The sequence below is a fragment of the Biomphalaria glabrata genome, chromosome 18, assembly GCF_947242115.1.
Source record: "Biomphalaria glabrata chromosome 18, xgBioGlab47.1, whole genome shotgun sequence".
NCBI classification, from domain to species: Eukaryota; Metazoa; Mollusca; class Gastropoda; family Planorbidae; genus Biomphalaria; species Biomphalaria glabrata.
Genome location: NC_074728.1, coordinates 15,141,111 through 15,158,459, shown reverse-complemented (window position 1 = coordinate 15,158,459; position 17,349 = coordinate 15,141,111).

The following is a 17,349-nucleotide window of genomic DNA, read 5'->3' as shown; positions in this document are numbered from 1 at the left end:
TGGCCACGACACACTCACTAACCATGGGCCATGGAAACATTTGACCTTTACATCATCTGCCCCAGGGATGACTAGGTCTAAATGGGGAACTTTACTAGAGGTATAAACTAAAGAAAACCAGAACCCTTAAAAAATTTGAGATTGTGTTTCTATGACATGTAACAAAAAGTAATCCTAAATCTAGATGTTTCTAAGACATTTAACAAAAACTATCTAGGTCTCTTAATCTAGTTCTAGAATGTTTCTTCTAAGACTTTTTTATCCTTGAATGTCAGTAACACCAAAACTTGTTGCCTTTCTGTAATCAGCAGCTGTTTTGGTTTACCTCCAATCTTGTACACTACTAATCAATCTCTCATGAAAATATTCTTTCAAAATTTCCCTTGTCTTTATTAATTCTGATTTCAGTTAATATAATATAAAGTAGAGTTCTGTGATTAGACTTAGGGGTTGGTGGAAAGAGGAGAGATTCTGAGCCATGCAAACATTATTTGGACAAAATTATTTTATTTCAAATCTTTTGTCTATTTACTGAGTAGTGTAGTCAACAAAAGGCAGGGGTGGGCTAACAAGTGTTTCTATGAAGCAGGTGGGATTTGGTAGAGGGGGTCTTTAGAAGGAAAGCAAAATAATTATTATACAAGTCCTATGTGTATGTGTAAGAGGGGTTGCACCAATAGTATTGCTATACATGTTTTGGGTTTTAAGATGAGGTGTATATTAAGATGGCTTTATCTTCTTCTTATCTTATATAATACAAACATTATTTCAAAAAAGATGATGACTAGGGCCTACGCTTTAGACCTTGATGGGATCGGAACTATTTTCTGAGTAAACACAATCATCCCTCCTCTTTGAACAGTTGCTACCACATTGTCCAAAATGGAAAGAAAAGCTATATGCTGCCCAGCAACATAGACAATTATGTGGCACATTCATTCAAAGCAGATTTTATTTCATACATTCAAGTTACTATCAATGTAGCCAAGAAACAGCACTAACTGTTAACAGCTAATTCATGTTGTCATTAAATCATTAGCTTGGTCTATATGTATAGCTCAAAATTTGGAGGAATGAGGAATAGTGAGATAAATAGTCATAGCCAAATGCACTTTTTAAATAACCCACTAAAGTAGACAAGGTTTTATGAACTCATTGTCCTTCAAGGCATTATCAAGTTTTTGTTATTCAACATGTAGTCTATCAAGGCATGGAGTTGTGTGCAGGAAAATGCTCCCAGGGAGGCCAATACAAGCGCTACACTCTAAAGAGCACCTTCAAGGAATATGATATTGACATTCACAGCTGGGAAGCACTAGCTCTTGTTCGCTCTTTATGGCGTGAAGCTGCGAGTCTCTGGAGTCTCCACATTTGAAGCACGAAGAGTGGCCTGGGCGAAAGCGCGCCGAACCAACAAAAAACTGAGAGAAGAAGCAGACCTATCTGCAACTGACCAAACCCACCCATGCCACGTTTGCTTCCGGCTTTTTAAAGCAAGGATTGGACTTTACAGTCATCTTCAAGTCCTTAGGAAATGAGAAATGTGCTCATTTTCGACCACGAAGGAGAGGCTACATATATATATCAAAGCAGGCAAGTTTTTGTCATTCAACAAGTAGTCTTATCAAGGCAGCCAAGTTTTTATGATACAGCTAGGAGTCTATCAAAGCAATCACATTTTTTTCATACAGCTACTAGTCAGTCAAAGCTACCAAGATTGTTAGCACACAGCTGATTGACCATTCAAGCCAATAGCCAAGACCAATTAAAGTGTTGCCATAAAGCAGTGAGACCAATATAAAGTTGATGTTCCCTCAATGTCTAAACAGTCAGACCAAAAGAAAGTTGAAAATGTTGCCTTAATGTCTCTTGTTTGGAAGTGGGTGAATAAAAACAATAATGTTGACTTCTTCTAATCTGTTTAGTTTATACACTTAATAGACACAACAATTTTTCATAGCTTGGTCGAATTTTTTTTTGCAAAGTTTTATTGATGTTTTAAACTTCCTTAGAATATCAATTTCCCCAATATTGCATTTGATGAACTTATTGATTTTTGTTTTTTTCCCTTAGGTCATATACAAATTTCTGAACCCAGAATGATCAAAAGCTGATAAAAACCTTCAACTCAGTGCAAGATTTCTTTTGAAACATTGACACAGAGGAAAACAACTGCAACACAGATTTCAATATGGCAGAAGAGTTTCCATCAAACAACAACATCTGGATTAAACTAGTGTTGACATTGTCCACACCAATGGACATTGTCCATGCCAACAGGATAACAACAAATGATCTTCAATACATAAATGAAAATGAGATTTTCCCCATTCTGTCACATATTATTTGGTATCATGTGATCAAGGTTGCAGGCAAGGTAAAGGCAAATATTTCATTCTATTTTCTTGATATCAATATAGTTGCAAGCATTCTCTTATCTCTAAATATGATTTATATCCATAGTATGCTACACATATGCCTTTATTAGATGTGGCAAAATATGTAGGACGCAGCTAGGCTGTGTAGCCATGGGAAATACTGCATTCCTCATTAATCTTCGGACTTATTATTATGCTACACAGTCAAAAATCTTTTTGTCGCTTGGTGCATACGCAACTTCTAGGATGGTGCTTTACAAACTTTCTTTATATTCTCCTGGCAGCCATTTCTTTTCTGAACACTTTAACTCATTCATCTTTCTGATAGTGATGTTTATAGGGATGGGAAAACAAATCTTAAAAAAATAACTTTTGTTAATACATCATTAAACTACTTCATTTGAATTTTCCAATGATGTATAAATTATGACTGTATGTTCAGCAGTTAGAAAGTTATGATTTTTTTTGTCCTGTTTATACCTAACCAAAATTAACACTAAGCCCAATGGAACTGTCACTAACTGTGTGAGATGTCACTGGCTAAGCAGAGCTAGGCTAGGCAAGACACCCCACCCCAGGTCAAAAGTTCAAAGTTACTAGTTTAGAATGTAAATATTGAAGGAAATTGAGAAATTCTTGGGTCTTGAGCAACTATTGACCAACTATTTAAATATTGGAATCAAAAGTTATGAAAGAATTTTTTTGAAAAATCAGTGAATTTGAAATAAAAAAACCTATTTAAATATATACAGAATATTAGGCTTTACAAAGCCTGACATATTTTTTTTTAATAAAAAATTTTCTATATAGACTATCACCAAAACTGTCCATGGCCATTATTATTTTCCACTTTGTAAATGCAGTGAGAGACTTACAGCGATAAAGCTTGGTAGAATTATTGCCAGGCATGATATCTAATATGAAAAAAAAAAAAAACAACTTTGTACCCTATCCTAACTTCTGTATTGGTGAAAACAAAAAAGTGACATTTTCATTAAAAGTAAAAAAAAATGTAATTAACTTGATTAAGCATTTATAGGTTATCGTCTAAAGTATTCAATAACACATCTTTAAGCCTCTTATATTTCATTAATAAAGTCTAATCTATTTCCAAGTGCAACATGTGTAAAAAGAAAAAAAATGTAATCTCAGGTTGTTAGGTCATCTTCTGCTCCACTTTTCTGTTTTTTTTTTCCCATACATTGATGTTACTTGCAGAGCTTTAGTCAGTCTCTGTTTCTCAGTCTTAGTATTTATATTGGCTGCTTCATATCTCATGAAGAAATAACTCAACAAGTCCTCCTGTCTCTATATCATATTCTTTTATAAAATTTATCTTTGACAGCTGTAGGCAAACTGCACTGCATGTGGCATTGCAAGGTATATTATGCTGTCCACCAATTTCCCATTTATGTTGATGTAAAAGTTGATGTTTGCTATATTTCTGACATTGTTTCCAAGTGTTTGATTCTAAACCAATGTTACTGTGATTTTTATTTTTGCACAAGTTTTATTCTTTCTGTTATAACTCATGTTTTGGGGCTTGGTCAAAACTGCATTTCTGCTAAACCAAATGTACTTGACCTTATGGTGGTTATGGTAATATACATACAGTCTTTGATATAAACCTTACATTAACATACAGTCTTAGATATAATCTTAACACTAATATTTAATTATTTCATTTTATTTTACTTAAGCTATCTTTTAATTCCGGTGATTATTTACCCAAAGCTTATCTCCCCTTATCTAAGAATTCTTATCTTAAGTCTGGTGTTTCTTTTTTCCTTCTATCTATATTATAAAGTAGAATGTGTGGAGTATGTATGTATGTATGTATGTTACTTATAGACATCAAAACCGCTTGACCAATCTTGATAAAACAAGGCAGGAATGTTCCTTGGGTACCAACTTAGACCGTAGTGTATGTATTGTAGCCCTAAAACAAACTTAAGACCCTCAAAAAAAATAAAGTTGTCCGACTCTATTACAGCTATAGTATTTTATGGATCTAGGCCATGTCTACAATGTTGACATGAGAAAAGATAGAAAGGATTTAGACCTAGATCTAATTTTAAGAAATACACTTTGCGCAGATAGTTTTTTACTTTGACACATGAAAATACAAAAGAAGATCCATTGATTTCATTATATAATAAAATTAACCTTCAATTTTGTGTTTCAAAAGCATTTTTTACATTAATTAGTTCCTTATATCTGTGATTACAGATTTCCTGACGAACATTCTTTCATTAGACAATTCCGTAATGAATCGCGTACTAAATATTAATTCGTTTAATTGTTTACTTTATAATCCCATCCCTAGATCTAAAACTCTAATTCAACTCTAAGATGATAAAACTTCTCTTCGAACAGATAGTTTTATACTTTAACACATAAACATATTAATTAAAGTCCATTCATTTCATATTTTGATCAAATAAACATTCAAATTTGGTTTTCTAAAGCTACATTCGTTTACGAAAGCTGCGAAGCCGAGTTGAGATAGGCCTAGATCTATATTCATTCATGAATCGCGTACTAAACATTATTTCGTTTAATTATTCACTTTATAATCCCATTCATTTAACAAAGCTATCGCTCTTTTCGTTTTTAATAGATAAGAATGTATCGACTTCCTTCGGGTAAACCCATTTTCTCAAAACTAATTTTATTTTCGTAGCGAAACAGAAATAACGTGAAAGGATCATTAGCTACGTTTAACATACATCTAAATCCAATCCACTAGATTATCCAAAAGCATTTTTTACATAAATTAGTTCCTGATATCTACAGATTTCCTGGCGAACATTCTTTCATTAGACATTACCAAATGATTACACATTAACACATCTCTCTTCTGAGGTCTGAGTCTATTCCTAGGCCTAGGTCTAAAACTCTTACTGAACTCTAAGATGATAAAACTTCTTTTCGCAAAGATAGTTTTATGCTTTAACACATAAACATACTAATTATTGTCCATTCATTTGATATTTTAATCAAATTAACATTCAAATTTGTTTTTCTAAAGCATTTCTAATACATTCGTTCGCTGTTCGCTAAAGCTGTGTAGCCGTGTTGAGATAGGCCTATATTCATTCATGAAAAAAAGTTCACGCATGCGCAGCACAGAACTCTAAATTAGTGTAGATTTAGATCTACGTCTACCTCAAGATCTACTTTATACTTTATACACATGAACATACAAAATTTAGTATATTCATCTCAAATTTTAATCAAATATATGTAGGCCTTCAAGCAAATGTTTTAATTTGAAAAAAAAATGGATTTAATTAAGCCTATTAGCTATTTTGATTTGATAGCTTCATTCACACTATTTTTACATTGACACATTCGCTTTACTTATTACATTATTATTTCGTTTAATTGTTTACAAAACACTCTCAGTGACTATATCAACAGTAATGCGCAAATAAAGACCCGCGGGTCGCGGGTAACATATGTCTAGTTCTATATAAAAACAAAATTAATTAATTACAACTAATTGTTTAAAAAATGTGTAAATTTTTCAATTGATTCATTTTATTAGGGACGATAAATGATTTTGCAGTTTCAACTTGATTCCAGAAGGGAAAGTGGGAGAACTAAGGTATTTGGACAGTTAAAGCAAGTTGATGTAAGCTTTGTAAGGAATCCAGAATAGATTAAAAGCCATTGTTTATCAAAGACAGGGCTTATTAGGTACAAAATTAAAACAGAAAAAAAGAAAAAATGAATCACAACATGCAAACTAGATCTAAACAAGGATGGTCGAAAGGACTGGACCCTTCTGCACAGGCTAGCAGGAAAGAAACAAATAACAAATCCCCAACCTATAAAAGGCACTGATGACCTAATAACAGAAAACCTTAAAAAAGCTGAAATCTTGAATAAATACTTTATAACATCTTGACCAGGCCTTTAGCAATATCCTAAAGAAGCAAGAAAAAGCTCCACTGTCAGATATTTGACACTCCCTTCACTCTATATGAGCTCAAAACTGCCTTAAAAAAATCTTGTCAAGGAAATCCCCTGGATCCAATAAATAAATGAAATGATCTGGGGACTAGGATCACAGACTCAAAAATAAAATATATACTTAACTTTATCAACCATACATGGAGAACTGGAGACATACCACAGGATTGGAGAAATGCAAACATAATACCCATTTTAAAGAAAATTAAACCACAAGGAGAACCAATAAGTTATAGGCCAATATCTCTAACATCCAACATTGGCAAATGGCAGAAAAAAATGATCAAAACCGACTTTATTGGTGGCTAGAAAGTACTTGCTCTCTCCAATAAATAAAGAAGAAAATCCAACATATCTGGGTGTAAAATTAGACCAAAGACTGTCTCTAAAACACTTTAAGACAGATTTAAAAGAAAAAGCATCACAAAAATTAAACATAATAAAACACCTAGCAGGAACATCCTTGGGAGTTGAATAGAAAACCTTAAGACATTTATACACTGGATACATCAGATCTGTATTGGATAACTGTCACTCCATACAAGTAGCTGCCAACAAAACCTATCAATCATCAGTAGTCACAATCCAAAACCAAGCCATGAGTCTAATTAGTGGAGGTATGAGAACTACTCCCACTGCAGCCTGTGAAATAGACTCCAATATTGAACCTCTTAAGTTAGGGCACAACAGAGCAGCATTAGAAGCTATTGAGAGATACAGAAGTTTGGAGGACGATCATCTCAATAAACTACTAACACAGAGAAATAGGAAAAATGAGCAAAAAAGCAAAGAACTCTGATCCAACTTACTGACGAACTAGCTTAAAACACCATCTACCCAATAACTTAACTACAAACAACCAACCATTAAAACACATTTATTAAATAATACCCTAACGTAACAAAAGAATCAAATCCACTGGAGCTCAAAGTAGGCACGCTCAAAACAATTGAAAGTCATCCAAAAGCAGCTTTCAAAGCAACCATTAATGCTGGTCTTGGTGCCTTCCTGGTCTTCCCTCCAAAAAACACTTTGAAATCAGTGCACCCTATGGTGACTACTGCTCTAACTTCCAAACTGATATTGAGGCAATTACCATAGCATTGCAAACAGTTGCAAATAAATTATATGAAGGAGTACAATCACCATCAGATATTGTTGTCTTTACAAGGCTCCCAATCCACTCTGCAAGCACTTAACAGCAGCACCCCAAACAGCCCAAGAGAGTTGACAGCACTAATTGTTGTAATACATCAGATGATGTCAAAATTAATTATCAACATCACATTACAGTGGATCCCTGGACACATTGGCATCATGGGAAATGAAAAGGCTGATAAACTATCAAAGGTGGGATCATCTATGGAACAACCAGATAGACCTGTTTACTACCGCACCCTAAGGCCAATGTTAGTCAACAATCACAAAGAGGAGTGGCTCAACCAATGGGCTTCAGGAAACACAGGCAAAGCCTTGCACAAAGAAATGACCATGCCTAACAAACTGGACAGTATTAACTTCCTCCCCCGCAAAGAGCAATCTACAATCTTTCAACTAAGAAAAGGACACACACCTCTGTTAAATTTCCATCTGAACAAAATTAACTCCACACAACTCCCTCTTTGTAGACCATTCTTATGAAACCGTAAACCATATCATCTTTGAATGCCCCTTCCTAATCCACCTTAGGCACACCCTACTACCACTACAGTGCAACATAACCAACACCCTGTGAGGCAGTGTTGAACAACTGAAGAGAACAGTACACTATTTTTTCCTTGGCACAGTCTGCAAAAGAGCTCACAGGTCAGCAGCAAAAATCTGGCTAGAAGAAGAAGAATCAAAGAAAACTGTAGGCAGTTATTTTAAATTGTAAAATGTTTTGGCTGGATGAAATTTATCACATGCAGTTTTACTCCATGACTTAATCTTGTTTTTCATCCTTCTCACCAAAATAATGTCAACATTTACAGATAAAATCTACTGTTAAACATCAAAGGATATTGTATAGTCTCTAGGTCAGTTCTGTACAATAGTCCCATCTTCTTTATTATTTTAACTCAGGCATGGTGTCGGTTGAAGGCTATATTTGATTTGATACATTCTCCAATAGTGCTTTTTATTTGAAAAGTCATTCTGACACAAAAAAAAAATAATGTAATATTTTGCTGGAAAAAATGTAAGAATTGAATAACATTTTTAATCCTGATTTATTAATATAGAACAGACCTACATAATTTTAATGTTAATACTTTTCACTTTATACCATCCTATTCAATTCAGAAAGGACACAAGATTCATTTTCTTAAATGTATTACTATTACATACAAATATAATATTAAATTTAATTAATTAATTAGTCTTTTCAATCTTTTAATTTTCAGGCTAAGAATTACACATGAATTGGATATCAATTGGATATAATATCAATGACATTTGCTAACTTGAACATTTGATGTGGTGATGATAACAACAATAATCTACATCAGGTCAGATTTTTACTTTTGTTATTACTAAAATTATCTCATCTCATCTCTACTTATGGAATTAAAATTATAGTTTCAGAATATTTAATTCTATTGCAAATGTATTTTGTTTTGTTGCTTTTTTAAATAATTTTTCGTGATCAAGATTTCTTACTTCTGCTGAACTGAGTGGTTGACACGGAAACAGTAATTATCAATCTACATCAGGTAATAATTTTACTTACACATTAGCTCTTATTGCAAAAGGTTTACTTCTAATAAGTTACATTGTGATAGAAAAATACCAACACATTTTTAAAACCTACCGGTACTTTAGGTTTCATTCAGAACAAGATGATACTTAGTTAATCTTTTTGTGGTGAAAATTGGATGTATATAGCTCTTATTTTTGTAAAACAATAATTAAAATGAAAGTTGATACTGTAGTTCACTGGATCACATATAGAAATGGAGAATTTAAGAAACTGTTCTAAATGTTAAATAAATAGTATTTTATATATTTTAAGAGTTATCTCTCAGAGTTAGACATGATGTTTTCAAACTAGAAATTACACTTATTGGTCAATGAAAAAAAAAAATTAAGTGGCTTAGTATTTTTATTTTCACACTTGTCAAAGGAAAATAAATGATGCTTAGTAGCACAAAAGGATCAATTTCTTTTTAGAAAACAGTGGCTCTCAATTTGAAGTGCATAAAAAAAAGCTAGTTTAGACATTTTATAAAAACACATTTTTTTTTTCAAACTACAAAACAATGCATGAATGGGATACTAAAAGTCACTCAAAGTTGAGCTTTAGAAAGCAGATAGTTGGTTGGGGTTGGCAAAAGAAAAAAGGGGCTTAATGCCAAAATAGCATATAGCCAGCCAAGAGTTTATTCCTGATACATTTTAATATAGGAAAAATGCTAAAGCTCAAAAGTGTTCAAAAGGGAAGAGAGATGTTGAAAAGTAATAAGATAAAAGTAGTTTTTGTAACAATTGAAATTACATGTTAATTACTAAAAATTACTAGAAAAGGCACTTATACCTTATATAGGAGATGGTTTTTTTTTAGTTCTGTGTTTTACACATGAATGTAAGGATAAACAATTGAGACAATTATTAGTAAAAATTGTGATTTGCTTTGTGTAATTAAAATTAAGATGATGAAAATAATACTGCAGTTCAATGACTTTATTTTTTAATTTGCATGACACGCAAGAATGTTGTGAACTAAGGAACAAGAGTTCTGATGTCTGCTTCTGAGTTCTGATGTCTTCTTGCTGTACAGACAGTAGTTCAAGAGGACTAGATCCAGGTCATGTATTCACTTTTATTATCTCCCTTAGTTTTTAGTTTGTTTTACATGTTTCAGATGTTCCTTCAGATTTTAAGATTATTTCATCCCAGCCCAAACTTCCCACAGGATGACTGGGGATTATTTCATCCCAGCCTAAACTTCTCTCAGGATTACTGGGGATTATTTCATCCCAGCCTAAACTTCTCTCAGGATTACTGGGGATTAACCCATCCAGAGCACATACCACACAACTAGGCAGTCATCCTATACATTATGGGTCTCATACATTAAACTAAATTGTTAGTTGATTCTGACACATTTGAACATACAATCTAATGATTAGCAAATTGTATTTCTTAGAATTGTTCAACCATTAGTGTTATCATATGCTGCCTTTTTTTTAAATTACGGTAATATGAAGCATTTAGTAGAAAACCTAACCTAAAAATTTGTCATAAACTAAATTCTCAATGAAAGCTTAAGAATCACTTAGTAACAAATAAAATATATCATTTTTAATCAGTTAGTAATTAAAAACAATATAAAGTGATTATTATATGACAATATTACAAATTAAACTTAATAACAATTAAATATAATATCAGACAATTACTATCAAGCACAATATTTAACCTTACCAGATCTTAAACTCTAAACCTGTCCCCAATGCTGGAGTTCCAGAGCCCCACTCCTTTATTTCTTACTATCCTTCTGGCTGTAATAAATTTAGAGACTGCTGTGTCCATGCCTTGTGTCAAGAAGAGGAGCCTTCTTCATTGGATATGTATATCAGACAAAGTGCTTTTAAAATTGATGTAAGACAATACATCTTTATTTTTCTGAAATACAATCTCTTTATTTTTCTTTTAGTCCATTTTTAATCCAGATGTTTTCATAAAAGATCCATACAATAACAATAGTATTTCTAATTCAGCTACATCAGTTTACAAGCTTAACTTTTTATCTAGTCATTCTGATGGGTACATAAAATTCACTTTTTGATGTCTCACCACCAAAGTTAAATACTCTGTACCTGTCCTATGTAATTTGTCTTCTTCAACCAACAAAGCCGTCTCCCACCAATCCTTTCTATAAATGATACTGTCTGGATAATAATAAGGGTTGTCTTCTAGTCTGAAGATTAATGAGGAATGCAGTATTTCCCGTTGCTACGCAGCCCTAGCTGTGACCTACATATTTTACTACATCCAGTGCAAGTGACCTTCATATTTTACTATATCCAGTGCAAGTATAACCATTGTCCACCGGCGGTCGATTAAGATTTTTTTTTTGCCATTTGCGTCTTTCCTTGGCAGAAAATTTTGTTTTGGCATTTGTGAGTGACCTCCAGCTGTCTCGTTCTGAGGCCGCATTCAGCCATGTGATTTTTTCTATGTCAGCTAAGGCAAGTTGGTGCCGAAGCTGGTCTTTGAAGCATTTCTGTGGTGCACCTCTGTTACGTTGACCACCTTTTAGCTCACCAAAAAAGACTGCCTGATACAGCACAATTAAAAGCCTTTAAACCAAGGCATAAAATATATTCATTGTTTTCATGAGCAGATAAAGTTTCTTATTCTTGTTCTACAACTTTGACCTTTGACATTTTCCCACAAGATAGTAAATTAAAGGTAACCCTACACACCATGTGATCTAAGGGCTGATGATGTAGAGCTCATCTATTTCTATGGTCAACATAACATAACACACTTCCTAGATTCGCCTGTATATTCATGGTCTTCCACTAAATTCTTATTCACTCCAATAATAGTGCTCCCAGTATCCCTGATGGTCTTGGCTGCCTTGTTCCCTACAAATGTCTGAAAAATCTCCAATGTTCCAGTATCAGATGACAATGATAAGCCTTGCTCTATTCTACCTTTCTCCCAGTCCTTTCTTTCCTGTCTGTTTCCTTGATATCTTCCGTTGCGGCTATCATTTTGTCTTTCATATGTACCACTTCTATACTGTCTATCCTGTGTCTCCCTTGTTCTGTGAGAGTTATTCTGTGTCTCACATGTTCTGTTAAAGGCAACTATTTCTTCTATATCACTGCCTCTAGATAATTTCTTCTCTGGATGTGCCACTTTATAAGCCCTTATCAGTCTTACCATGTCTTCTATGGATTTCGGTTTCCTCTCCAACAGAAATATTTTTAATTCCTCCTGACACTCGTACATCACTTTGTCCAGCATGAGAAATGTCTTAAGACTGTCAAAGGTTTTTTCTACCTCAGCGGTTTCTATCCAGTTATCGAAATGGCTGCTCATTTTGTCCAAGAAGGTCTGCGGGTCATCCTCTGGTTCTATCTCACAATTAACAAACTGTTGGCGATAGAAAGCTTCTGTTTTCCCGAAAGTTCTAAGTAGTTGTTCTTTCACAATGTTGTAGTTACCCTGGTTCATACATATTTTTGAAGGCACCTCCGCTGTAAATGATCTCGACAATAAGAATGTCCATTTGTCTTCAGGGTACTCCAGTTCTCTCATTTCTATCTCGAACTTCTTCAAAAAAATGTCTATGTCCATTTTGTCTTCGTTGAATATCAAACCTTTATATTTTGCCAGTTTATTCCCTGTAGAGTCACTCTTTCTTTTATCATTCTCTTTTCCTTGGTCTGTTTTTAACTTTTTCTCTGCTGTCTCTTTTTCAAATGCTAATCTTTCTCTTTCAATGGCGACCAATTCATTTTTCTTTTCCCTTTCAATTGCTACTATCTCCTTATCCTTTTCTCTTTCTCTTTTGTCCTCCTTATCTAATCTCTCCTTTTCTTTTTCTCTTTCTCTTTTGTCCTCCTTATCTAATCTCTCCTTTTCTTTGTCTCTTTCCATCGCTAATCTCTCCTTTTCTTTGTCTCTTTCCATCGCTAATCTCTCCTTTTCTTTGTCTCTTTCCATCGCTAATCTCTCCTTTTCTTTTTCCCTTTCTCTTTTGTCCTCCTTATCTAATCTCTCCTTTTCTTTGTCTCTTTCCATCGCTAATCTCTCCCTCTCCATTAACCTTTCTTGTACATATTTTCTTAGTTCTGCCCCTTCAAGCTCCAACAACCTTCCCTCTTCCTTCAACGCTGCTACCTCAGCCTTGTCCGCCATAGTTGATTACTAATAATATCGAACCGAATGTTCTCCTGTCTCTAGATCTAGACTATACTATCTCTACTGTCTGCTGACAGGAGATCCCCTGTGAATAGAGGGATACGTGGGTTACCTTTGCGTTGGGCGCCACTTGTTACGTCTTCATATTGGATGAGACTCTTTAGACATGAAAACAACAAATCACAGTTTATAAATACTTTACTCTTTATTAATACTGAAAACACTTTCTTGCTCATATTCCTCCATTTTGGTTCTTCCTTTCTTTCAACACGCAATCGCACCATTTCACATTCACACTAAGATGCGCATGTAACACTCATTATCATCTTCAAATATCTAGTTCAATATTACTTGTATCATTAATCATTCATTTCATCCTCATTATCATCTTTAAATAACTAGTTCAATATCATTTTGTATCAATAATCATTCATTTAATCATTTCATCCTCATTATTCCAATTTAGTTACATTATATCCTCATTATCATCTTCAATTATTTAGTTCAATATTATTTTGTATCTTTATTCATTCATTTCATCCTCATTATCACCTTCAAATGTCTAGTTCATAACCATTTTGTATCAATAATCATTCATTTTAATCATTTCATCCTCTTTATGCTAATTTAGTTACATTTCATCCTCATTATCACCTTCAAACATCTTATTCAATATCATTTTGTATCACTAATCATTTATTTCATCCTCATTATCATGTTCAATTATCTAGTTCAATATCATTTTGTATCATTAGTCATTCATTTCATCCTCATTATCATCTTCAAATATCTAGTTCAATATTACTTGTATCATTAATCATTCATTTTATCCTCATTATCATCTTCAGATATTTAGTTCAATATTACTTGTATCATTATTTATTCATTTCATCCTCATTATCATCTTCAGATATCTAGTTCAATATTACTTGTATCATTAATCATTCATTTCATCCTCATTATCATCTTCAATTATCTAGTTCAATATTATTTTGTATCATTAATAATTCATTTCATCCTTATTATCATCTTTAATTATCTATTTCAATATTATTTTGTATCATTATTTATTCATTTCATCCTCATTATCATCTTCAGATATCTAGTTCAATATTACTTGTATCATTAATCATTCATTTCATCCTCATTATCATCTTCAATTATCTAGTTCGATATTATTTTGTATCATTAATCATTCATTTCATCCTTATTATCATCTTCAATTATCTAGTTCAATATTATTTTGTATCATTATTTATTCATTTCATCCTCATTATCATCTTCAGATATCTATTTCAATATTACTTGTATCATTAATCATTCATTTCATCCTCATTATCATCTTCAAATACCAAGTTCAATATCATTTTGTATCATTAATCATTCATTTCATCCTCATTATCATCTTCAATTATCTAGTTCAATATTATTTTGTATCATTAATCATTCATTTCATCCTTATTATCATCTTCAATTATCTAGTTCAATATTATTTTGTATCATTTATTTATCCTCATTATCATCTTCAGATATCTAATTCAATATTACTTGTATCATTAATCATTCATTTCATCCTCATTATCATCTTCAAATACCAAGTTCAATATCATTTTGTATCATTAATCATTCATTTCATCATCATTATCATCTTTAAATATGTAGTTCAATATCATTTTGTATCACTAATCATTCATTTTAATCATTTCATCATCATTATGCCAATTTAGTTTCATTTCATCCTCATTATCATCTTCAATTATTTAGTTCAATATTACTTGTATCATTAATCATTCATTTCATCCTCATTATCATCTTCAAATATCTAGTTCGATATCATTTTGTATTATTAATCATTCATTTCATCATCATTATCATCTTTAAATATCTAGTTCAATATCATTTTGTATCATTAATCATTCATTTTAATCATTTTGTCCTCATTTTCATCTTCAATTATCTTGTTCAATATAATTTTGTATCATTAGTCATTCATTTCATCCTCATTATCACCTTCAAATGTCTAGTTCATAACCATTTTGTATCAATAATCATTCATTTTAATCATTTCATCCTCTTTATGCTAATTTAGTTACATTTCATCCTCATTATCACCTTCAAAAATCTAGTTCAATATCATTTTATATCATTAGTCATACATTTCATCCTCATTATCATCTTCAAATATCTATTTCAATATTACTTGTATCATTAATCATTCATTTCATCATCATTATCATCTTTAAATATCTAGTTCAATATTACTTGCATTCATTTCATCCTCATTATCATCTTTAAATATCTAGTTTAATATCATTATGTATCATTAATCATTCATTTCATTCTCATTATCATCTTCAAATATGTAGTTCAATATCATTTTGTATCACTAGTCATTCATTTTAATCATTTCATCCTCATTATGCCAATTTAGTTACATTTCATCCTCATTATCATCTTCAATTATCTAGTTCAATATCATTTTGTATCATTAGTCATTCATTTCATCCTCATTATCATCTTCAAATATCTAATTCAATATTACTTGTATCATTAATCATTCATTTCATCCACATTATCATCTTCAAATATCTAGTTCAATATTACTTGTATCATTAATCATTAGTTTTATCTTCATTATCATCTTCAAATATCTAGTTCAATATCATTTTGTATCATTAATCATTCATTTCATCCTCATTGTCATCTTCAATTATCTAGTTCAATATTATTTTGTATCATTAATCATTCATTTCATCCTCATTATCATCTTCAAATATCTAATTCAATATTACTTGTATCATTAATCATTCATTTCATCCACATTATCATCTTCAAATATCTAGTTCAATATTACTTGTATCATTAATCATTAGTTTTATTTTCATTATCATCTTCAAATATCTAGTTCAATATCATTTTGTATCATTATTCATTCATTTCATCCTCATTATCATCTTCAATTATCTAGTTCAATATTATTTTGTATCATTAATCATTCATTTCATCCTCATTATCATCTTCAAATATCTAGTTCAATATCATTTTGTATCATTAATCATTCATTTCATCCTCATTATCATCTTCAATTATCTAGTTCAATATTATTTTGTATCATTAATTATTCATTTCATCCTCATTATCATCTTTAAATATCTAATTCAATATCTTTATGTATAATTAATCATTCATTTCATCATCATTATCATCTTTAAATATCTAGTTCAATATCATTTTGTATCATTAATCATTCATTTTAATCATTTCATCCTCATTTTAATCTTCAATTATCTTGTTCAATATAATTTTGTATCATTAGTCTTTCATTTCATCCTCATTTTCACCTTCAAATGTCTAGTTCAATATAATTTTGTATCATTAGTCATTCATTTCATCCTCATTATCATCTTTAAATATCTAGTTCAATATCTTTATGTATAATTAATCATTCATTTCATCCTCATTATCATCTTTAAATATCTAGTTCAATATCATTTTGTATCAATAATCATTCATTTAATCATTTCATCCTCATTATTCCAATTTAGTTACATTATATCCTCATTATCATCTTCAATTATTTAGTTCAATATTATTTTGTATCTTTATTCATTCATTTCATCCTCATTATCACCTTCAAATGTCTAGTTCATAACCATTTTGTATCAATAATCATTCATTTTAATTATTTCATCCTCTTTATGTTAATTTAGTTACATTTCATCCTCATTATCACCTTCAAACATCTTATTCAATATCATTTTGTATCACTAATCATTTATTTCATCCTCATTATCATGTTCAATTATCTAGTTCAATATCATTTTGTATCATTAGTCATTCATTTCATCCTCATTATCATCTTCAAATATCTAGTTCAATATTACTTGTATCATTAATCATTCATTTTATCCTCATTATCATCTTCAGATATTTAGTTCAATATTACTTGTATCATTATTTATTCATTTCATCCTCATTATCATCTTCAGATATCTAGTTCAATATTACTTGTATCATTAATCATTCATTTCATCCTCATTATCATCTTCAATTATCTAGTTCAATATTATTTTGTATCATTAATCATTCATTTCATCCTTATTATCATCTTCAATTATCTAGTTCAATATTATTT